We start from the raw sequence: 25,680 nt of genomic DNA on the forward strand, positions 1-25,680 counted from the left end.
GGATTTCAACATTTAGTTGTGCAATAAATGTTCTCGTATTAAAAGTGTAATTAAAAAATCTTTTTTAAAGGATGCAGTAGGTAACAGAATTTAGAAGCCACCCAGGACATGAAGACTCAGGAACACTGGCAGAGGGCCACACTGTTGCTAAAAAAGGAGGTAAGTACAAGACACTCAGGTTTTCTGCCCATCAGAGGTGTCTTTGGTTCCCCAAACAAGTGGGTATTAATGACAGTCCTTAGATGGTGCAAACAGGTAACAAGCTCAGGTGCTAAGCAAATGGGCAGAGGTACAAGTCCACCCAGAGATACCTCAGAAGAGAGGCCTGGTGATCTACTTCTGGGTGAAAAAATTAGCCATGGAAACCTTAAAGCACTGCCTCACTGTGATACATATAGGGTCACCATGCCTCGGAACCGACTTGATTGACAGCTGATCTACATAAGTAAAAGTTCCAGAGTATCAGCCACAAATTTCCTAACACCAATAAATGTGAAGGTGAATATAAATATCAAACCAGTGATCCTTCTCTAAGGTTAGGCATGAGCGGCTCACCACAAGGTTAGAGGTCCAAGCCCACCAGCTGCTCCATGGGACAAAGATGAGGCTGGCTGCTCCTGTGAAGATTGACAGCATCAGAAACCCTACACTGAGCCACTGTGAGTCAGAACGGAATCAATGCAGGGCCCCCCATGGAAGGGGTGGGGTCCTTCACTGGCTCTTAATAGCAAACAAATCCATCATTTTTGTTCCTGATCATCAAGGGAAAGTATTCAGTCTTTCGCCATGATGTTACTCACTCAACTCACTGTCTTTGAGCTGACTCTGACTGATAAGATTGTATACATTTGTTAGTTGTTTTGTGCTGGATTTTTGCTTGCCCTTGCTAGTCCGTGAAACTAGGGCAGTACAAAGATGAATCTGTGAATGTTAAACCAACCTTGGGTTCTCAGGATAAACCCAACTTGATCCCTTTTATGTATTATTGGATTTGACTTGCTGAAAAGTTGTTAGGAATTTTTGCGTGGCTGTTCACCAGATAAAAAGTTATCAGCAATAAGACTGAGTGAGAAACTGAACACAAGAACAAAAACACATAAGAGAGTCTCTATATAAAACTACATCTGAAAAAAATAAGAAAGCAAATGCTTTGAGAATAATGAGGGCAACAAATGTACAAATATGCTTGACATACAATGGATGGATGGATGGTGATAAGAGTTTATAAGCCCTCAATAAAATGACTTAAAATTAATAAATAAAAATACATCTGCTTTTATACAATTATTGGGAAGAACTATTTAGAAATTAAAAGCTTGTTAGAACCTAAAGACATATTTTAATTAAACTCAAACCAAATTCATGGTCATCGAGTTGATTCCTGTGCATGGCAATCCTTTGTGCCACACAAGTAGAACTGCCCTACAAGGGTCTCCTGGCTGTCACTGCCAAGGCAGATCACCAGGTCTTTCCTTCAGGAAGGTGCCAGTGGGTGGGTTTACACTGCTGAGTTTCAGGTTAGTAGATAAGCACTTTCATTAAGTTTTTAGACAGTCCTCTTCCTGGTTGTCCTGCTAGCAAATTATTACTATCATTAGAAACCCCTAGCCATGCCCTCCCTGCCATCAGATGCCATGCTACGAGTAATGAATGAGTGACAAAACTTCTCAACATTGAAAAAGTCAAGAATAATTACACTCAACCACCACCACAGCCCATTTTTATTCTGGTGTCTTTTTGTGGCACCTGCCAAAGCACCACACCTTGTTGCCAAATACCAACTACCTCCACCAGACAAACAGATGTAGGAGGGGGCTTCCAACGGGTCACGCAAAAATGTAATCAAAAGCTCACGGAAATGTTCCACCAGCTTTTTGAAGTCCCCTTGGAAGTCAAAGGCATGCCTTCTGGATAAGTGAGCCCTCAAGTGTCCACGAAAGGATGAATCAGTTGTTAAGAAGAGCAGATGTGATTTTTAAAACTCTCACAGAAATCATTCCTATCAGAGAGTCCTCAGAAGAAAACCCAGGCCTGACTACAAGAAAGTGTAATGTGGGCCCCCGTACAAAGGAAATGCAGCTACCTCAGAAGCAGAAGGCTGGAACACTGTAGCTGAGTGGGAGTGAGGTGCAAAAAGAGAGAAGCAATGAAATGGCAGAAGACAGGATCAGACAGAGCGTGGAAGAAAACGGAACCTACAGGAAAGGCTCTCAGGAAAAGTACAACATAACAATGGGTCAACATAGCCAAATCCTGACAGGATCCAAAGTAACCCAACTATGTAAATGGAGCCAATTTCACACAAGAGGAAGAAGTGGGGCCCATATCTAATTGAAGATTGCATGCTAACCTTAAGGCATCCAAATTCAAGGTGTACCCCAAACAAAATGGGGTGTTTTTGAGACAACTAGTTATGGGGGGGGTACCCCTGGCATGTAAATGGTGTATTTATAAAATAAAAATAAAGTTGTATGTAAAGAGGAAAGTGAGAGGGGCAGTTTTACGGCAACAGTGGGAATTTGCTATCAATGGAATAAAGCAAAATGTACAAGTTGTTGAGTGGAACACTTATTTGCTGTGCAAATGTTTACCATAAAGTTTTTTATATTTTTTAATTAAATCTCCTCTCCATGAATTAAAAAATATATATGTATAAGAATGTGCACTGCACACCAGCCTGCGTGATCACGAGTTGCGGAAGGGATCAGTTATCAGGCATCAAAGAACAAAAAAAAAATATCATTGCATGCTCACCTTCCCAATACGATTGCTGAAGACAAATGGGCGCATAGCAAATGTGGTGAAGAAAGCTGATGGTGCCCGGCTAGCAAAAGATATACCATATGGGGTCTTAAAGGCTTGAAGGTAAACAAACAGCCATCTAACTCAGAAGCAACAAAGCCCACATGGAAGAAGGACACCAGTCTGTGTGATCATGAGGTGTCAAAGGGATGAGGTATCAGGCATCATCAGAACAAAAAATCATATCATTGTGAATGAGGGGGAGCATGGGGTGGAGACCCAAAGCCCATCTGTAGGCAACTGGACATCCCCTTCACAGAAAGGTCGTGGGGAGACGAACCAGTCAGGGTACAATGCAGCAACGATGAAACACACAACTTTCCTCTAGTCCCTAAATGCTTCCTCCCGACCCACTATCATGATTCCAATTCTACCTTACAAATCTGGCTAGACCAGAGGATGTGCACTAGTACAGACAGGAACTGGAATCACAGGGAATCCAGGACAAATTATCCCTTCTGGACCAGTGCTGAGAGTGGCGATACTGGGAGGGTAGAGGGAGGGTTGGGTAGAGAGGGGGAACTGATTATAAGGATCTATATATATAACCTCCTCCCTGGGGGACTGACAACAGAAAACTGAGTAAAGGGAGACATCAGACAGTGTAAGATATGACAAAATAATAATTTATAAATTATCAAGGGTTCATGAGTGAGGGGGAAGCAGGGAAGGAAGGGGAAAAAATGAGGAGCTGATGCCAAGGGCTTACGTGGAGAGCAAATGTTTTGAAAATGATGAGGGTAACAAATGTACAAATGTGCTTTATACAACTGATATATGCATGGATTGTGATGAGTTTGTATGAGCCCCCAATAAAATGATTTTTTTAAGTGTGCACTGCAACACTAGTAATAAAAAAAAAGCCAACCAAAGGAGAATGGATAAAATAAATTATGATGTAGCTCTGCAAGGGAAACCACAAGAAACGTATATTGAAGGGGTAAAGAATAAGCACACTGTAAGAGCCAATTACGGGACAGTATGTATATAAAGTTTATGACCATAACAAATCAAAATACATCATTCATGGGTACAAATAGGAGCTCTGATGATGCAGTAAGTTAAGGTTGGGCTGCTCACCACAAGGTTAGTGGTTCAAACCCATGACCACTCTGAAGCATGAGGACTCAACTCTCTGCTCCTGTAAAGACTGATGATCGCAGACACCCTGGGGAGCAGCAGTTCTACTCTGTCCGATGGGGTCATCATGAGTTGGGAAGGGCTCAATGACAGTGGGTTGGTTTATGAAGACAAATACTTAGAATAGTGTTTACCTTTGGGGCCAGGGAGGGGAAGAAAAACAATAAAACAAAAGAAAATGACAGGTACATAGAGGGTTCAACTTCATGATGTTTTACTTCTTGGGGGAAAAAAATTGGATGTGAGCATGGCAAAATCTTAGGATTTGACTACACGAGGTAAAACACAGACGAGAAGATTTTTCTACTATGCTTTACTCTTGCTTGCTTGTTTGAAATGCATGCAGTCTCCATCCTGGATGAGGTGCTGTTCCAGTGGTTCTGTTGCATGGCGGTCTGCCAGCTGAATAGGTCCTTTTCAGTTTTCATTGTTCTTGCCTTTTATTATCAGTATCTTCATAAAGCATAACATTACACATCAGCAAGTGAACATCTGAGAAAGATAACATCAGCTATATCATCATCGTAGCAATGGGTCCTAATCCAATCTGAGTACCCAAACCAACCAAACTCACTGCCATTGAGACTGACTCCACAGGACAGAGCAGAACTGCTCCTGTGGGTTTCAGAGGCTATAAAACCTTTCACGGAGCAGTCACTGCCTTAGAGTGACTGGTAGGCGAGGAGCCCCCTGTGCCACCAGGGCTCCTAACCTCATCTAAGTGCACCTGATAAAAGAGCGGAAAGTAGATTAGAGTCGGGAGGTGGAGGAGGGTAGAGGGCATGGGGAGAGACTGCTACTGGGCAGGAGATTTCTTTGGGGGATGACAAAACACGCTGGGACTGGAGAGCAGCGATCGTGCACAGTTCGAGTATGCAGACTAAAAACCAGTGACTGCACCATCTGAGATGAGCTTTTATGATACAGTTTATGAATACATAAAACTTAAAATAAATGAGAAGCATTTCTTGGGAATGAAAGAATGAGATACTCCATATCTGGGTTACATATCTGTCATCATAGTAAAAAACAAATAAATATGGTAACACAACTCTGAGAGTAACAGAAGAATGACAAGGAGCAAAATAGGAAAGGTCATGCCCCGGGACTTTCTGATAAACACATCCATCAAGGTGGCAAAACAGAAGCCCATATTCTTACACTCAGCCTGTCTGCCCATGGCACACATCAGTCACCAAGCCAAAACAATGTTGGCCACTGAACCTGGGGCATGGCCAGAGATGCCAACGCAACCCAGGTCTCCACAGACTCACTACCAATTTGTTATCATTGATAACCAATTGCTGAAGGTTAGACCCTAATGGTGCTCACTTCAGACCCAAGTGTTATTTCTTTCACTTAGTCTAGAATGGCCTGCCTTAAATAACACAAGCAAATGTTAACAGCCAGCCCTTAGTGTTCTTAATGATAAAAAATACTTCAGACATACAAAATAGGTGTCAAAGGGCCAGGAAAGAAATGCCCTTGGTCACACTGTCCTTGCTGGCCTAAAGATGACACTCGGAATAAAGTGACTATTACCACCCCCAAAAAAAAAAAATAGGTATCAAAAAATGGAATACATATAATCAACCCACTATCCAGCTAAGGAAATAAAATTACCTCAATTAAAATTCATTTTTAATCTTTCCTCTTTTAGAAAAAGCATTGAATTGTGGCTTACACTCTTGCTCTCAGTTGAAAACACCTGTACTAAGCCTAGATCTAGGAACCCTGGTGGCATAACACGTAAGCACTTGGCTGCTAACCGAAAGGCTGCCAGTTCAAACCCACCCAGTGGCTGCAGGGGAGAAAGGTGTGGCAATCTGCGTCTGTAAAGATGACAGCCTAGAAAACCCTATAGCAGTTCTGCTCTGTACCACACAGGGTTGCCCTGAGTCAGAATCTACGTGACAGCACAAAGCAACAAGCCTGGATATATAGCCCAGGCAGTAATACCAAGACATCAGAACTAGCAAACTATTCAGAACTAGCAAACAGTCCCTGACATGTGACGTGGACTATATATACTACCATGCTCAACGGTAAAAGTAATGGAAACAGAAGTTAGAATATGACCAGAGGGTTTCTTCCAACCAAGCTACTTCACTGTCACTGAGCCAAAGGCAAAGGTCTCCAACCACCCTTGTATAAAGTCTGCCCGGTACACTTCTCACATAAGCATATACACTGTATGTGTTCACATATACACTGTTTGTCATGGCACATTCACACACAATGCTTCATTAACCCACCCCCAAAATTCAAACCAAAAGAAATTCCACAGGCCACATCACCCAAGTTCTTCAACAGTTACATTAGAAAAGAGAGACACACAAGGAAGCCTACATGCTAAAAAACGACTTAAATCACACATCCCTCAAAAAGAAGCAATAGCAGTCTCATGTCAATCTGCTTGGGGAGCGAATATATTAGAAGCATAACCGGGATATGTGGGGTAATGAGATCCCCCCCCCCCCATTGTTAATCAACAAGTCAACACTCTGGTTTCTAAAAGAAAGGCAATAACACGTAGAGTATTTTTCTGCCTCTTATGTACCTGTGATGAAAAGTCTTATTCTGAGGGGTAGCTCTACAAGTTCTTCTAGAGGACCTCTCTAAAATCTATGAGAGCGCAAGAGCAGAGGTCAAAGAAAAGAAATAAACAATGAAGCCAGGAAGGAACGCCTTTGTAATTAAAGCTTAAAAAGAAAGCTCCAGCGGTCAACAGGATTAGCTGTCAACAGGAACTTCCCCAAGAGTAACTCATCCTATAAGGCAATGTGAAAAACCTTAATAGCAAATAATAACATCTCTCTGCTATCGTGAACCAACCAGTTTAAGGTAAATTAAGTGAAAATGAATCTGAAATTTCAATGGAGGCACATGCAGTAATTAAGGCTGCTCGTTTGCTTCCCCTCTTACTCCACAACATTATTTGAGATGGCTCACAAAGAGTGCTTGAGAGAACCAAGTGAGGAAATTAGAGCAACTAAAGATAATACGATTGTGCCTGCAACTGCAACTTAGCCAAAGGCAAAGGTCCAGTGCACTGCAACTAAAGGTAAGTTGGTAACACAAACTATAAAGTCCCGAATAGTTACCAAGAGGGCCTGTGTACTGGGTTCTGAATTTCCTTGCCAAGAGAGGCAGGCACACCATCAGTTACAATAGTTATAAAGCAAAGCAGTTAGTGAAAGCAAGCAAAATCTATGGATTCTAGTAACAATTACAATAATGGGGAAAGCAATCATTAACAGCTCACCTTCACTGCATGTATCTTGGGCAAGGATGGTTTACCTAAAAAAAAGTAAGTTGAGCTTTTGAAGCTTACAGCATCAGTAAGTTGAAGCTTACAGCATCAATAAGAGCTATCAGTTGTCTAAAGCCAAGACCTATAGGGGTCAAGCAGCGAGAACACAAGGAAAATGCAGCTTCGGATGAAGCCTACCTTTGTATTATGTCCTTTATAATTGCTCAAGTATCAGTCCAATGAACTGTGACAATGTGGCATCATTGAGCAAAAAGTACACTAGTATTTAAGAAACTAGCTCGCTGAGAGCTGCAAAGGGCCATTCACAAATATCATACACAGGACAAATGTGTGAAATTATGTCCTCATAAGTGTGATTTCTTTCCACTATTCAGACCGGAAGAATAAAATTGTATGTTCCAAATCACTGTTCACCAAATCATTTTCAAATAAAAGTTTTTGTGCTAATCTCCAAGTCCTAATATAAATGTTATCTCATACATTGTACTTTTTTATAAATTGTATTTCTTTTCAATTAATCAAATTATTAACTACAATAGAACCCTATTTTAAAAGTGATGCAATTTTATATCCAGGTAAACTGAAATAGCGGCTTGATGGTAGACACAACAGCTCACAGAATATTTTTTTAAAAGAATTTGTGAATCCCTAGGATAATACCAAAATAAACTTGCTTTTTAAAGCATAATGAATCAGAAGAGACTTCTTCCACTGAATGCTCTAGCTTAATGGGTACTAATTGTTGTACTAATACTGCTAGTGGTTAAATTACTGACAGCAATACAAGCATGATAGAATTTGCTTCAAATTCTGCATCCATCTTGTGCCACAGTATAAAAAATTAATGGTGTGGAAAGTCAAACTACTTTCAAATCTGAAATTATCTCAACTGCAGACTCCATCTTCACAGTCATCAGGTCGATTCTGACTTGGCATCCCTGGAGGGCAAAGTAGAACTGCCCCTGCAGGTAGCTGAGGGAAGCAGAAAGCCCCAGACCACATAAGTAACAGAAATCCAGATCATTTTTCTTCTGATGGAGGAAATTATTGCACTGAAAGCAGGCCAAGCGATTGTCAACAAAAGTGGACCGTTTGAAAATACCTGTGGAAAATTTCTAGAAACAAGCATGTTTCTGTAATGAGAATGTAGGAGACAGCTTCAAGAAGTTCATGGAAAATTGGAATTAAGGTAAGATGAAGTCTTCCCATGACCCTTTTGAAGTCTCCTTATATTTCTAGAATGCAGAGCTAATGGTGAAAATTATAAGATAATTTCTATATTCTCCATCAGTTGGCTCTGAGTATTTTATTTTCATTGTGAATTATTCAGTCCTAAATCGTTTAATTTTCCATTTGCTATGGATGGATTTAGTAATTGGTGCAATTCATATATTACTGGTAAATAGTTAAACAGTTAGATTCACATACTGTATATACTCGAGTATAAGCTGACCTGAATATAAGCTGAGGCAGCACCTAATTTTACCACAAAAACTACATTAAAAATGTGCTGGAAAAGTCGATTTATACACGAGTATGTACGGTGAGTTGTATGCTGTCATATTTTAAATGAAGACATTATTTGACTTAACACATGAATTGAAAACACAAATTAGTTAGGAACATAAGTATTGGAAAATTCATTTGGTACGATTATGATCCATGGACTATCTTTTTAAAGAATAGTTTGAGTCCCCACAAAATTCATATTTGGGGGGTTTATTTTAACTTGTTGCTCAGTTTGATCAATATTTAGCGGGTTACAACTCAAACTGTGGTAACACAGGAAACGCAATGCTTTCCTATGTCTAAAACATGTGAAAAATTAATAAACAAGTGATTAAAAACTCTGACCAGCTTTAAGTGAACTAAGTAAAATGTGTTGTTTCTGTTCGCCTGTGGTTTCCACTCCTGGTCTTTCTCCCACAGATCAGCTAGGTATTGTTTTAAGATACATATCTCCAACAGATAGGAAACTCGTCAGGCAATTTATGACACTTAGTAGATTAAAAATCATACCGTTAAAAAAAAATCATATCAGTGAACAAATTGCCGATCAATTAATTACATCACTGTTTACCTGAAGTTTGAAAAGCTTATTTTTCTCAGTGCAGAGGTGAGTCCTATGGCAATGCTGCCGATATAGCAGGGTGTAATAAAGGTATGCAGCAGGAAATTTTAGAGTGCAATGAATATGCATGCCACTTTCATACCACGTATTGCACATCCACTACACTTTATAGGCTGTGGCACAGTAGGCTGCTGCACGGTTTCATTTTACTATCCAATTGCATGACACACTTTTTGCCCCAGTACACCAATGAGTAATTCTTAAAACAAAGTTAGGCAATGATCATTAAAATGTCTTCCTAATATACGTTGGGGAGCGAGTGCATGCTGTAGCGATGAGCGCTATCCTGTAATGGGACCGCTCGGGTTCTAGATGCCTTAGAAAAAAGACCAGATACAAAAAGGATATACCATAAGAGAAGCTGAAAACATCACCAATAACATACAAACCCTAGAGTACCTGTTTATGTTGGTTTTGTGGAATAATGTGTCATAGTTCTGAGATTATAGAAGTAAATTTAAAGATGGATAAAGATCCCTGCCAGTCATTAACAAGCTATTTACACAATGTAAGAGAAGATTTCGAAATCAAAACCACTACAGCCAAATACAGATTGTCAAGAAGTATCTTCACAGAAGCATGAGAAATAAGCAAGAAATCAGGAGCACCCCAGCAGTGCTGAGGGCCAGTGGCCAATTCCGTGAATCACATATTCTATCCTCACGGACAGACTTGAGCCTTGCATCAAAAGGAAGACTGTGTACGAACTTCCTTCATATAGATTTTCCTTCTTAAATAATGTGGATGCCTGATGAAGAATGCACAAAGGTATTCAAGGAATGAGTGCAGGTTTATTCCCGTGCCTGATATAAAAACTTTTTCTCAAAAATGTGACAGTTTCGTTCATACATAGAACTAAACTTTACATATTCAAGAAAGTCAAATTTTACTCATGTAGGTATATTGATTCCACAACAGAATAGAAATTTTCAGCATTTCCCAATGGTGCAATTGCTTTACACACATTCCTAACTTTAATGATCACCAACTGCACAACCGAATGCTCATTTTCATTCATAAAGAGACTCAAAAACCCTTGGTGTACAAGGAGTCAAGAAAGAATTAGTTCACGATCTCTCTTATGTAACAGCAAAGAATAGAGAGAAATGGTTTTAATTACAACATGCTAGATAAGAAATTCCTGCCTGGTCCCTGGGTCAAACTTGTTCTAAGCATTTTTCACATAGAGATGCCCCAAACTCTCACATCTTGTGGAGGTAGGTACAAATGTCACCCCACTTCAGAGAGAAAAACAACTGAGGCACCAAGAGGCTAAGTAACACACAACCAGGAAGTGCAGTCAGAAAAAAACTCAGGAAATCAGGCTCCAGAGCCTACACTCTTAACCATTACATAACACTTCAACCACAGCCAAGTGGCCCCCTTTGGGCCTTTGTCTTCAGCTGAAAGCAGTATTTGTTCATTGAATATTAGTTCATTTTATGCTTGGCCTTAGTCTCCTTGATCGTCTTCCAATAGCACCAACAGTGGTAATAATAGTAGGAACAATAGTAGTACTAGGAGTAAAAACAACATCAGCAAGAGCACTAATATAATGGACATAATACACTCATAAGAATTTTATAATAGCCAAGCACAAACCCATTCCAACTCATAGCGACCCCATAGGACAAGGCAGAACTGCCCCTTTGGGTTTCTGAGATTGTAAATCTCCCCAAGAGTGGGCAGCTTCCTCTTTCTCCCATAGAGCAGTTGGTGGGTTTGAACTAACTTTACAAATAACTAACTTTACAGTTAGCAGTCCAATACTTACCCGGCCAGCACAACCAAGACTCTGGTCTATAACAACAGCAGCACTACATTTCATAAAGCTCCTTGTTTTAACAGCTCTCATTAAAGGCTGATTGTATTACACCTAAGAATAATGCTACAAAAGCAATTCTACACCAGTCTAAAACAATGCAATCTACGTATGTGGCTCTCTGGTGTCCTGACTTGATCAACTAAAAAGTGACTGTTTCTAAAACAATTCTCAGAGTACTCTTTCTCACTATTACATTTTTTATAAGAACTGAGCTGCAGAGAAAGTGGATATATGCTTGATAATGCAAAACCAGCAATCACAAAGTTCCTTTCAGCAATTGAACTATATTGCATGGGGCTTTCAATGGCTGATTTTCCAGAAGTGGAACACCAGACCTGTCTTCCAAGCCTCTATTGGTGGATTCAAACCTCCTAAGCACATTAACCATTTGCTCCATCCAGGATCTCCTGTTAGAGTAACCAAACCAAACCAAACCAAACCCAACCCACTGCCATCAAGTCAATGCCAACTCAGAGTGACCCTACAGGAAATGACAGAACTTCCCTGTAGGTTTCTGAAGCTGCAAATCTCTACAGGAACAGAAAGTCTCATCTTTAGCCAGAGGAGAAGCTGGCTACTGAGTTTCAACTGGAGACCCTGTAGTTAGCAGTCCAATGCTTACCTGACAGTACCACCAGGGCTCCCTTAAGCAGTTGCAGAGCATCCAACTGAAAAATGTGCCTTCCCAGAAAACTAAGCGAACTGAGCAGTTAGAGGTGTAGTGGTTACATGTTGGGCTGCTAACAGCAAAAACCCCAGCCACCCCAAGGGAGAAAGATGCTCTTTCTACTCCTGTCAGGAAAAAGTCTCAGAAACCCACAGGGGCAACTTTACCCTGTCCTATAGGATCACTATGAGTCGGCATTGACTCAATGGCAAATATCACGTGATACTTATAAAATTATAAACTATTTGGATTTTAGAGTAGTAGATATCATATATTTCTGCCTGACATGATTAAGTAGAGCAGGGTCCGCTGCCCAGCAAGACCATTCCTAATGGACATAAAGTCAACTATATTAGAAGCATACTACAGTAATAAAACAATATTTTTTAAATAAAGACAACAGAAAAGTGAACAAATATGAATAGGAGAGTCTTGGGGGGGGACGGACCAGTAGTTAGGGAACTGCAAATGACAACAATTTTGTATCATTTTCACCCAAACAGGCCCAAATATAAATGACTGATAAGAGTCAAAGCTGATAAAGATGGGAAACCAGCAAGTACCATATACTGCTGATGGCAGTGTCATTTCAGGGCCCAAACCAAAGTAATCAAAGAGGCTCCAGATAGTACCAAAAATGGAATTTATTTTAACCACTGTACTTTTTGTTTGCTTCCTGTTCCCTAGAACTTTTTATAAGCATCACTCTAAATCCTACACTTTGAACCCACCTTCCATTTCCTTTAGGAAGCTGACCCAGATCAGTCTAGTCTCCTAGCATTATCAGTAACAAATTCAGGCAGTAAAGCGCTTGGCTGCTAACCAAACCCACTGCCATTGAGTCAATTCTGCTTCCCACTGACCCTATTCAAGGTTTCCAAGGCTGTGACTCTTGTGCAGATAGCTTCATCTTTATTCTGTGAAGTGGCTGGTGGGTTTGAACTGCCAATCTTATGGTGAGAGAGCAAGCCAAAGCTTACCTGACAGAACCACCAGGCTACTTGGCTGTTAACCCAGAGGGGGGCAATCTGAATCTATCAGCCACTCGAAGGAGAAAGATGCAGCAGTCAGGATTCACACCCTTGAGCACTCTATGGGCAGTTCTACTTTGTCTGATAGGGTCGCTATGAACTGGAATTGACGCCATAGCAATGGATTTGGTTTGGGCTTTATACTTTGGGTAAGACACACCATGAAAAGCACTGTGGATACAAACCAGGACAAATGGCATACACCCTCTAGTCCTTATAATTTGGCTGGAGGGGAAGGGCAGAGTGCAAAAAAAGATGTACACATGATAAGTAAATTCCAAGTGAGAGCTACAAAGAGTGCCAAAGAGTTTCCCATAGATCTCTGTTAGCAAATGTTATATACTCCTGTGTGACATATTTTCTACTATAGTCTTTAGTTCAGGTATGATTTAAACCAACTGAGACTTTTTTAAAGATTATAATCTCCCTGAAAGGCAGAAATATGTGTGTATGTGTGCATACATATATGTATATAAAGTACATATGAGTAAATACAATTTTACCCCATATTACCATTCGAGTAGCTAGTATTCAATAAAAATGTTATCTTTTACTGAGAAGAAAAATTTCAGAAACATACTCATCCTCAAGAAATTAGGTATTTGTCCTCCTTGGGGGACAGACAACCAAAAAGTGGGTGAAGGGAGACGTCGGACAGAGCAAGATATAACAAAATACCAATTTATAAACTATCAAGGGCTCATGAGGGAGGGGGGAGTGAGGAGGGAGGGGAAAAATGAGGACCTAATGTCGGGGGTTTAAGTGGAGAGAAAATGTTTTGAGAATGATGTACAAATGCGCTTTACACAATTGATGTGTGTATGGATTGTGATAACAGTTGTATGAGCCCCTAATGAAATGTTTTTTTTTTTTTAAATCCCTGATTTGTGGCAGACCAGGGGCTGGTTTTGCCATTACAACAATGCACCTGCTCATACAGCCATTTCAGTACGGCAGTTTTTGGCAAAAACCAGCATGCCTCTCTTACCCCATGCACCGTATTAACCTGAGGGGAAAAAAAAAAAGAAAGAAATTAGGTATTTGTATCTCTGCCCTGCAAAGGAGAAAGAGGAACGAATTCCAGTTTGTCTGCGTTCCACGGCCAGCAGAATGCTCTCCTGGAGAACAATCACTTCTGGGCTATCCCTGGCTGTTGAATCTAGCCCTTAAAAACAGCCAACTCCTTAGAGTTGTAAGACCACACACTTTCCAAGCAATATCTGATTTCCAATTCCATTTCCCCCCAAACCTGGCAACCAATAAGGAGAATTCCTAGGTATTTTAAATATTCATTTTCCAAGCACCACAAGAATTTTTTCCAAGTGCCCCAGTAAGTTACATGTTTTAATGAACAGACCTTAATCAAACATTTTAATATTTGTGTAAGACACTGCAGAGGATGAAACAAAACACATGTTGTTCTTGTACCCTAATTGGGACATGGACATATTGTGGGGGGCGTGTTCCACATAGAAGAAAGCAGAGCATACCCAAACACCCAAACTCACTGCTATCCAGTCACTTCCGACTCATAGCAACCCTATAGGACGGAACAGAACTGTCCCTGTGGGTTTCCAATTAAAAATCTTTAAGGGGGTTGAAAGCCACTTCCTTCTCCCTTGGAGATTGCTGGCAGTTTCAAACTGCTGGCCTTGTGGTTAGCAGCCCAACCTGTAATACACTACGCCACCAGGGCTCCTAAAGCAGTATATACAAAGAATTAAATGAGAAAATAGGTGCCAAAGAGTTCAATGGAGGAAGAGATTACTTTGAAATGTTATGCTTTGTTTCAATACCTAACAAGCACGTTGGAATCTGAGCTGTGCTGTAAAGGACAGGTAGAACTTTAAGAGTAAATATACACGAGGATAAAGGACATTTGTGGGAAAGAAATGGCAAGGACAAAGGTAGAAACAGAGAAGCCCACGGGATACATAAGAGACAGAAAACTAACCATTTCATTTCAAACAGTTCAATGGGGGAGATGAGTGGAAAATGCTCAAATTCAAACTCACTGCCATTAGACAATTCTGACTCAGAGTGACCCTATATAATCATAGTGCTGGTGAAGAATATCGAAAGTACCATGGGCTGCCCAAAAAACAAACAAACCTCCTTGGCAGAAGTACAGCCAGAATGCTCCTTGAAGCAAGGATGGCAAGAATTCAGCTCGCCTACTTTGGACATGTGACCAGAAGAGAGCTCAATCTCTGGAAAAGGACATGATCAGCCTTGGCGAAGCCGAGGGGCACCAAAAAAGACCATCAACAAGATGGAGTGACCAAGTGACTGCAACCACGATGCGGACAGCACCGCACCGGGCAGTGTTCTGTGCCATTGCACACAGGGCTACTCTGACGATGCGGACAGCACAGCACCGGGCAGTGTTCTGTGCCATTGCACACAGGGCTACTCTGAGTGGGAACACTCCGTGTCACCAAACAACAATGGAAAACGAAACCAAAAGCCAAGATGGGGTCAGAAAAACAGAAAACTTTACATGGCAGGCCAAGGAATGGCTTCTCGACAGTGAAGATGTTTGAGTAAAGTAGCAAGTCAAAGTGAAAATTAGGATTCCAAAACAAAATTTGGGACAGACTGAAAAAGGAACTAATGGGGGCAGTAGAACCACTTTAGACACCACTGAATTAAGCCTGACAATGAGTACAGAAAGGAAGAGATCAAAGGAGATAATAAAACTAGGCAAGTTTTTGTTTTGCTTTGTTGCTGAGTTGGTTCTGACTCACAGCGACCTTATGAACAACAGAATGAAATACCACCTGAGCCTGCACCATCCTAATAGTTATGTTTGAGCGTGATGGTGCCAGTCCATCTCATCAGGGGCCTTCCTATTTTTCACTGCCCTTCTACTTTACCAAGTATGATGTTCTTTTCCAGAGACTGCTCTTTTGAATACCATGTGCAAAGTATGTGAGAGGAAGTCTCACCGTCCTCATTCTAAGGAGTATTCTGGCTGGATGTCTTCCAAGACAGGCGTGTTTGTTCTTTTGGCAGTCCACGGGACTTTCAAGATTCTTTGTTAACACCGTAACTCAAGTGTGCTGATTCTTCTGCAGTATTCCTTCTTCAATGTCCAACCTTCACAGGAACGTGAGGTAACTGAAAATACCATGGGCTCCTTACATCATCATTGCTTTTCAACACTTTAAAGACATCTTATGCAGCAGATTTATCCAATGAAATATGTCATATTTCTTCACTGCTGCTCCCAAGAGCATTGATTGTGGATCCAAACAAGATTAAATCCTTGACAATTTCAACCTTTTCTCCATTTATCATGATGTTACCTATTGGTCCAGTTGTGGGGATTTTGGTTTTCTTTACATTGGGTTTCAACCCATATGGAAAGTTGTGGTCTCTGGTCTTCACCAGTCTCAAATCCTCCTTGCTTTCAGCCTGAATGGTTGTATAATCTGCATACTTCAGGTTAAGAAGCCTCCTTTCAACTTTAAGGACACTAGAAAGCTGAGATTCAGAGGCTATAAGATCAGCCAAAGGAAGCTCAAGTGTAAATCCCAGCCTACCCAGCAGGGTCTCTATTCCTAACTTGACACTGGCCCATCCATCCAGACACTCTCCAGATTATGAAGGAGCGGTCTTTAAATCAAATTTGTATGTATGTCAGAACAGGAACAGTTCATCAGTCAAACGGGTATCTTCATAAACAGGTATACCCCGCTTTCCAAAACTCAACTTCTCACCACTCCACCTTCACAAAAGGCCTACATTAGTACCTGTTTTCACTAATACAAAGAAATTCAAAGAGGATTTTCACTTTTACAAAAGAAAGATTAATTAATTAAGCCCCTGTGAATAGCCTCGCTGTCATGCAGAATGCATTAGTAAGTGAATTGTTACACATGCAGTTAGGTTAAAATTTAACATCCTATCAATAAATTATCAAGGGCTCATGAGGGAGCGGGGAGGGAGGGGAAAAATGACGACCTAATGCCAGGGGCTTAAGTGGAGAGGAAATGTTTTGAGAATGATGAGGGCAATGAATGTACAAATGTGCTTTACACAATTGATGTATGTATGGATTGTGATAAGAGTTGTACGGACCCCTAATAAAATGATATATTTTTTTAATTTAACCCACCCCCCAAAAAAAAACATCCTATCAATTGATCTCCCTTAAGATCCATTTAAATTTGTTCTAGCTTTTAATATTTTCTGCTTTTCCTAGCGAGGTTTTTGTGTTACTTTTTTATTCGTGCTAGTTTTTTTGTTTTAGTTTTTGTTTTCTAATGTTTTTCCGTATATGAAAGTCAGGCTAGGTAAATCTACAAAGACAGCAACTGGATTAATGGTTCCTTGAGTTATGGCAGGGGAGGCTAAGTGGGAGGGGGGGAGGGTGTGTGTCACTGGGGAGCTAATAATGATAAGTAAAAGAATGAAGAAAATGGTCTAAAACTGATTGTGGTGATGATTGTTCAACTCTTCTTGATGTGATTACAGTATTGAATTGTATGTGAATTATAAGCCAATAAAATGGTTGAGGAGGGAAAAAAGAGAAAAAGTGAATGTAGTATTTGACATGTTTTGCAGCAAGTAGTTACAGAGGCAGCATATACCCCAACTCAAAGCCTGGTCCAGCTCCTCCCCTGGGGACCTACACAGCGCGCACGCACACACACACATTATTTCTACTTTACTTAAGTTGGATAATTATATTGCTCCGGTTTTAGTGTTACCTCAATGTTATTTGGTGTGAGTTCGGTGGGGGTGGGGTGGGGGGGTGATTAGGAACATTCAAAAACTTTCCCCATATAAACGATTGGTAATTACTTCCTTAATTCATGCCATTTTGGCTTTCAAAAGGCTTCATAAGAACTCTGTTTGTGAATAGTGGGGGAACCTACATAGTATCTAGTGTGCCTTTCTAAGGAGGTCTGGCGGCAATGTGAGTTGCATGTTGGGCTGCTAACTGCAAAGTCAGCAGTTCAAACCCACCAGCTGCTCCACAAAGGAGCGATGAGGCCTTCTGCTCCTGTAAGAACTGACAGTCTTGGAAATCCTCAGGGATAGCTCTACTCTGTCCTGTAGGGTTGTTATGAGTAGGAATACAGTCAAAGGCAGTGAGGTTCCCCCCACCCCTTTCTATGCATTAAAAAATAACACTTCCAGACACACTTTAACATAATACAGTAATGTCTTAACTCATGTTTCAAAAGTCATGCCCATTTGTTATTATGAGCCATTATATTTATATTTTAATATAATGGGTTTTTACTATCATCCTCACAATTGTAGCAATGCTTAAGCACAGTGCTCAAGGTGCTGCGCGGGGCAGTGTTTCTTCCTGCTGTGTATTGGGTTAGTTATGAGTTAGAATTGACGTCTCCAATAAAATGATTTGAAAAGGAACTGACTCAACAGGGTCAGGGTTTGTAACTACAGTTTGTACATAAGCCTGCTGTTCCCAACCTGGGGAATACTTGTACACACAAGGGGGTAGGTACCTCAACCAAAACGGAGGTAGGGGGTGGGGGGGAGCTCTGCTGGGCGGAGCCTTTGGAATACGCATTTTCCTCACTAGGGGAGCATCCGGCAACTAGCTCTGAGTTAGTGTCCCCCCTAGTGGCGTCGCCCAGGAAGGTTGTCTCTGGTCACGGTGAATTTTTTCGTAAAAGCAGTTTCACTCGAACCTCAGTTCTTGTGATGGCCTATTTAAGACAATTGTGTGCGGCTATTAAATTTTGTTTCCTGCTCGGGAAAAATGCTGCAGAAACTGTTGTCATGTTGAACACAGCTTACTAGGACAGCGCTATGGGGAAAAACTCAAGTGTACGAGTGGTTTTGTTGTTTCCAAAATGGTGAATGTCAACTGACAAACCTTGTTCTGGATATCCGTCAACTTCCCAAAAGACAAAAATGTCAACTTACAGTGCATTTGGAGTTCGTTCCACCAGGTCAGACTGTTAATCACCATGACAATGCCCCTGCTAACACAGCCATCTCAGTGTGCCAGTTTTGGGGGGGAAAACCAGTATGCCTCTTGTCCCACTGACCTTACTCACGTGACCTCGCTCCTTTGGACTTCTTTTTGTTTCTGTGAATGAAGAGAAGCATGAAAGGACAGCAATTTGACAACGTAAAAGTGGTGAAGAAAGAAACCAGGTAGGTGCTGTCAGCTAGCCAAACAGATGAGTTTGAAAAATGTTGCCAAGAATAGAATCACAGATTTGACAAAGGTATTACGTGTAATAGAGAGTACTTCAAAGGTGATGTTCTGTAAAAAATTTACAAGCAGAGCTTTGAAAAATGAAAATTCCAGCTTGGGCAGGGAGAGGGTATCCCCTCGTATGCCTAACCAAACATTCTCATCTCCACACTTCATACAGTGGAGCTACACCTATTAGTGGTTATAAGAAAGGTGGAAGAAATGATAGCTAAAACCAGCCCAAGAATCAGGTAGTTGTGCAACAAGTAGACAAGGACTCAACACCTGTAAAGGCCAAAGGCACCACAACAGCATCTATTGCAAAATGAAAAAGCAGACTGCAAATCTAGTCATACTGCAGGCTTGGGTAATGACACAGGATATGGCCTCTACGTTTGCCAAGAAGGCAAGTCTGAATGAAGGGCGTTATCGAGGCCTCACGAACAGAGGTTCATGACTTTGAGTCTTTCGAGGTGGTCATGGACTCTCTTAGGAGGACGGGATGTGCTGCAGACTCTCTCCCCAGAGAAACACAAGGACTTAGGGATATAATTTAAGAACCTTAACAGACCCTTAAGGCATATTTATAGATTCTTGGTCCAAGAATTACAAGTTAAGAACTTTTATGTAGGAATGATAAGCACATATTTTTATAATATACCTCAGTGGAAAGTCTATTTTTAGTAGGAGGTCCTATTATAGCCCTATTTTTTTTAATTACACACAATAGCCAACACCATAGCCATCTCCGTTGGTTCAGCTTACACAATTCTGACTGAAAAATTAAAGTTGAGCAAGCTTTCAATTGGATGGGTACCAAAACTAATGCACTCGGATCAGCTGCAGTTGTGAGCTGACCTTTCCATGGAAATTTTAAACAAGTGGAATCAAGATCCTGAATCAGTTCTCTGAAGAAGGGGGACTGAAACATGGCTTTACCAATAAGATCCCTAAGACAAAGCACAAAGGAATGGCTACCAAGAGGTGGCAGTAATCTAGTCCAAACAAAAGTAGACCAGTCCCGACTAAAGCTCCTGGCAACCGTCTTTGGGGTGCTCTGGGCATTTTTGCTTGTTGACTTTCTGGAGAGCCAAAGAACAACATCAGCTTATTTGGAGAGTCTGCCAAAGTTTTAACCAGACAATGGTCAGGAAAACTTCACCAGAGTCTTTCTCCACAACAACACTGCTCCCGCTCATTCCTCTCATCACACAAGGGCAGCTTGACAAGAGTTCCTACGGGAAATCGCCAGGCACCCCACCTTACAGTTCTGATTTGGCTCCTTCTGACTTGTTTCCTAATCTTAAAAAATGTTTAAAAGGCACCCATCTATCTTCAGTTAATGTAAAAAAGACTGCACTGGCATGGTTAAGTTCTCAGGACCCTTAGTTCTTTTTTCTTTTTTCCCTTAGTTCTTTAGAGTAAATATTGGTGTCATTGCTTATAAAAATATCTTGAACTTGATGGAACGTCTGTTAATAAAGTTTACTTTCTTTTTAAAAAACAAACAAACAATTTTTAAGCATTTATTTTACCTATTTTTTAAAAAACCTCAGGGTGGGGGAGGGGGATAAATGAGCTGATACCACAGGGTCAAGTAGAAAGAAAAATGTTTTTAAATGATGATGGTAACATATGTATAGATGTTGCTTGACACAATGGATGGATATATGGATTGTGTTAAGAGCCATCAAGTCAATGCTGGTTCATAGCGATGACTCCCTGCTGGTTTGAGACTGTCACTGTTTAAGGAATAGAAAGAAAGCCCAGTCTCTCTCCTGAGGAGCTGCAGGTAATTTTAAACCGCCGGCCATGCAGATCACAGCCCTGGTGGCGCAGTGATTACACACTGGGTAGCAACCGGCAAGGTCTCAGTTCAAAACTATCAGCTGCTCTGCGGCAGAAAGACGGGGGACTTCTACTCCAGAAACACAATCTCATAAACTCACAGCGGCAGTTCTAGCCTGTCCTGTAGAGTCACATCGAGTTGGCATCAACTGAATCGCAGTGAGATTTTACGACATAAAAGCTTTATGCTCTTCCTAATAAATACTACTATTAACACAACTACTGTTGGTGAGAGTATTGTGAAGGAGCATGGCTTGTTTTAACCTTGCTTTCAGTTTCTAATACAGCAACTAAAAGGCTAGTTCTACATTCAATTTATGTTGATAATAAATCATTATTTCATTGGGCTTTAAGAGCCATCATAACTGCACCAAACACACACACACTTACAAAGATAAATAAAATGACGAGGAAGAACTGCATCACTAAATAAAGCACTCCATTTTCAGTCCCACTCACTACTTTCAACAGCTTTGTTGGCATAATTCACATAGCATGCAATTCAATGATTTAAATATATTAAAAAGGGTTGTGCAATTACCACCACATTCAATTTTAGAACATTTTCATTCTTATCCCCATCCCATTCACTACTGATAGAAAAGTTTTGCAAGTGTTTTCATATTTCCTAACGCAATCATTGGTTCTTACAGACTAGTTCAATGGTGTTGCCTTTTTATATTTTCAGCAGATGAGCTCAAAACCACAAAACCATTTCTTTTACAAAGTGTTTATATAGGTTATAAAATTTGTTTCCATGTTCAAGTGTATAAATTACAAAGCTTTAATAGACATTTCAGCAATTAATTCCATTAATGATGGAGACCCCGTTCCAAATATCCATTTGCTATACTCTAGCTCCACAACAATGAAACTTTGTTTCATTTCAATAGATTAGTAGTTACTTTCTGTGTCACTATTAAAGAATTTGCCATTATTCAAAGACAGAGATTAAGTATGTTTATTTTCTTAAATATCTGCTAGGCATATCATGAAGGAGTCCCAGTGGCATAGTAGGTTACAAGCTGGGATTCTAACTACAAGGTAAGCAGTTCAAGCCCACCAGCTGCTCCCTGGGAGAAAAATGAAAGTTAACGTCTCGTAAATCCCCAGGGGTGGTTCTATTCTATCCTACAGGGTGTCTCTATGAGTGGGAACCACTAAATGCAGTGAGTTTAAGCGTACCACCTGCAGGTGCTAATCAGCAATTTGGGACACGTGTCTTTTTGTGAAAGAAAAATTAGTCATCTTTCAGTTAGACAATTCTTAAATCCTTTGCCTAAAAATAACCAGATAACACCTGTGAAATGTACAAAAGATCTGCCTGGTGATTCCCTACTGTAAGATAGTGTGTTCTTAAGAACCTACTCTTTAAAATAATAAAGTTAGAAATCTAATTATCCAGCCTCTCAGGAACTGCAAAACACTACACTACACTGAAAGTGAATAAACTCTCTTTCATAACTATTCCTTCCACTTCCCAGATCTTTTACATAAACTCCACATTAGGACCAATTCTGCAAAAGTACCTAGGTTCACAGCCACGGTTCGTGACCCTGTATTGACACCATCCAACCAGTTTCCCTTGATTCCTATCTAAGTTTAAAAACCTAATCTTTAAAGCAACACAATACTATACTCATCTCTGCATTACTACTAGTTTGGCCTAAGAGACACCGCAGCACATTCTGTGACATCGGCTGTCTTCCACGCTTTTCCCTCAGTGAAATGTTGGCACAGAGTGAAGTCAAATATGGCCAGGGCCAAAACAGGGTCCAAGACTCTTCATGACATATCCTACCCTAAGTCCTTTCTGGAACATGGCAGGGATAAACAAAATCTGTGCAATAAATCATGAGCTGCATTGACAGCCAGGGGCCTCCAATTTATACAGCCAATATCATTTATACAGTACATATTTATACAAAGAGGCAACAATTGTTCAGTTAAAAAGCATGCCTGCTGCATCATTTTAAAGAACACCAAATGAGGATCCAGTCTCGAATAGCTACTGCTGCTGCAACAACAACAAAAGTGGAACCCATGAAAATAAATATCTGTAGTAATTTTTTTTCCAAAAAAGTCTATTCTCAAATAGTGATAAAAATGAGTGAATAAATTCCCAAGGCAGTAAGTCTTATATATGAAGTCATTTCAAAAACTAGGAAAATAGAAAATGCAGGGTACAAATTTTGCCAAGAAAAGGTCCACAAAACTTCATTTGCAAAGCTGACATTTCTCCTTTTCATCCGGATTCTCCTTCACCTGACTGCACCACCACCTCCTCCATTAATAAAGCCCTTCAATGCCTTGCTGCCACACCTAGAATAGCTGCTTTCCTCTCCTACCACAGCTCGTGCCATACTTGTCCTTGCATTCCCCACCACCCCACCACCCTTGCCACCCTGGAAACAATGTTAATATTCCTGAATATACTCCTCTATTTCATCCAACCCATGGAGAAACTCAGCCAATGCCCAGGGTCTTGCCCACCCCCATGTCCTCCAGACACTTGCCCTAGCCCCTCCTTCTCAAGTGAAAACCATCGCTCTCCCCCAAATCCTCACAGTATTGTCTCAGTGCCTGCGTCACAACATTCATCACATTCAATTAGCATTATAGGGTTCTTGTGTGTTTGTCTTATCACTACTCTTTGGTCGTAATCTCCTGAAGAACAGGATCTGTATCTTACTGTTTAACTTCCCTATCTTGAAACAACACAGCACCTTAAACAAAGTAGGCACTCATATAACTGTGTCTTGAATGAATGACTGAGTGGCTACTTAGAAATTCAATGACGACAGACTTCATGTACCATCTGGAATGAAGGCGGCATGGCTTAAGACTGTGTAGAATAAACCACTTTTCCCTGGTTCCTGCCAACCAAACTCACATATTAAGACCAGAGTTACACATACAGGCACTTTAAAAGAACACGGGCATTGCATCCTTCAAATACCTGGTCAAATGTTTTGAGATCTTTATTTATACACACATAAACACACAGTCCAATCTATGCTCGGTAAGAAAAGCATGCAAATAACTATAAAAGTAAACTAATAAAATCAGGTGTTGTTACCAAAATAAGACCAATCATTCAAAACAAATGTTGAAACACAGAATGACCGACAGAGCAATTTGCCCCAGATGAAAAAAAGAAAAACAACGCCCTAAGCTTTAGCTATTTCAATACTAACAGAACTTGAGAGCTGGAATCTGATTGCAGAGAATCCAAAACCATTCAAAGATAAGCCTACCTAGACAGAAGCACCAAAGAATCAACATTACTAAAGTACAAAGGTGAGACCAGAAACAGTTTGAGAATCTTAAAGTGACACTTACGTTAAGTAACTGGTATATATGACTCCCACCCCCCTGGGTGCTGATCAAGGTTAACGAGCTTGGCTGCTAAGGGTGAAGTTTGAAATTCACCTGGCTGTGCCTGGAAAGAGAAGTCTGGTGGTCCCCTTTCCAAATGGCAGGCCCGGAAAACACCACAGATCACCATCTACTCTGACAAAAATGGGGGGAGGGGGGAGGGGTTTGCAGAACTGACTTGACAGCAACTGGATTTTTGTTTCCTAATATGAGGGGGACTACAAAAAGTTAATGGGAAACCAAATTTAAAATGACAGACTTTGAAGGCCCCTGGTCCTCAGAGAGGAATGAAACTGCAGGCGTGTCCACAGCACATGGAGCTTGGTACAGAAAAAATGTCCCAGAAAGGAAAAGGGGCCCCTCATATGGCCAAGGATGTGGCAAAATTACTTCGGGAGCCACTCATCAGTATAAAAGTGTCAGACAACCTGGATTAAAATGCCCCACTTGCCACCCACAAGCTGGGCTTACCCCAGCCACCAGTCCTCTCCAAGCCATGTCTCCTCCTTCATAAAATGTGCTCCTTCACAAAGTGCCTGCCTCAGAGACCTAACTCAACAAGTGCTTGAATTATAAGGCCTTGAAAAATAAGGGCCACACTTGGAAAAGTATACTAGGGGGTACTTCCCCCCCCCAAAAAAAACAAAATTTTTTTCAATGCTTTGTATTTAATTTTTTTACAAAAACCACCTTATCACCTTCAAAACACTCTCCACTAAATCTGCTATTCCATTCTTGGAAACATTTTTCAAACTCATCTGTTTGGATAGCTGACAGTACCTCTCGTTTCTTCTTCACCTCTTCTACATGTCAAATTGCTGTCCTTTCATGTCCCTCTGCATTCCAGGAAACAAAATGAAGTCCTGTGGAGCGAAGTCAGGTGAGTAAGGTGTGTGGGGCAAGAGAGGCATGTCATTTATCCAAAATCTAGGGCACTCAGAGGGCTGCATGAGCAGGTGCATTGTAATGGTGGTAAAACCAATCTGCCAAAAATCGGGCCTTTTTTGCTGCACACTGTTACACAATCTTTTCAAAACCTCTAAATAGCTTGATTAACAGTCTGACCTGGTGGAACAAACTCCAAATGCACTATAAGTCACCACTTTTGTCTATTTGGGAAGTTCATTTCCAGAACAAGGTTTGTCATCAATCAATATTTCACCTTATAGCAAATGTGAAAAACACTTGAGTTTTTCCTAAAGTGCTGTCCTTGTAAACTGTTCAACATCACAAAGGTTTCTGCGACCTTTTTCCTGAACTGAAAACAAATTTCACAGATGCATGCTGTTCTCTTAAATCGACCATCACAAAAAAATAAGATTCGAGCAAAACTGCTTTTACAAAAAAGTTCAGTGTGACCAGAGAGAACTCTCCCAGGCAACACTACTGGGTGCACGAAC

Source organism: Echinops telfairi, unplaced genomic scaffold (assembly GCF_000313985.2).
Source record: "Echinops telfairi isolate 266 unplaced genomic scaffold, ASM31398v2 ScPeMD7_9;HRSCAF=40, whole genome shotgun sequence".
Taxonomy (NCBI): domain Eukaryota; kingdom Metazoa; phylum Chordata; class Mammalia; order Afrosoricida; family Tenrecidae; genus Echinops; species Echinops telfairi.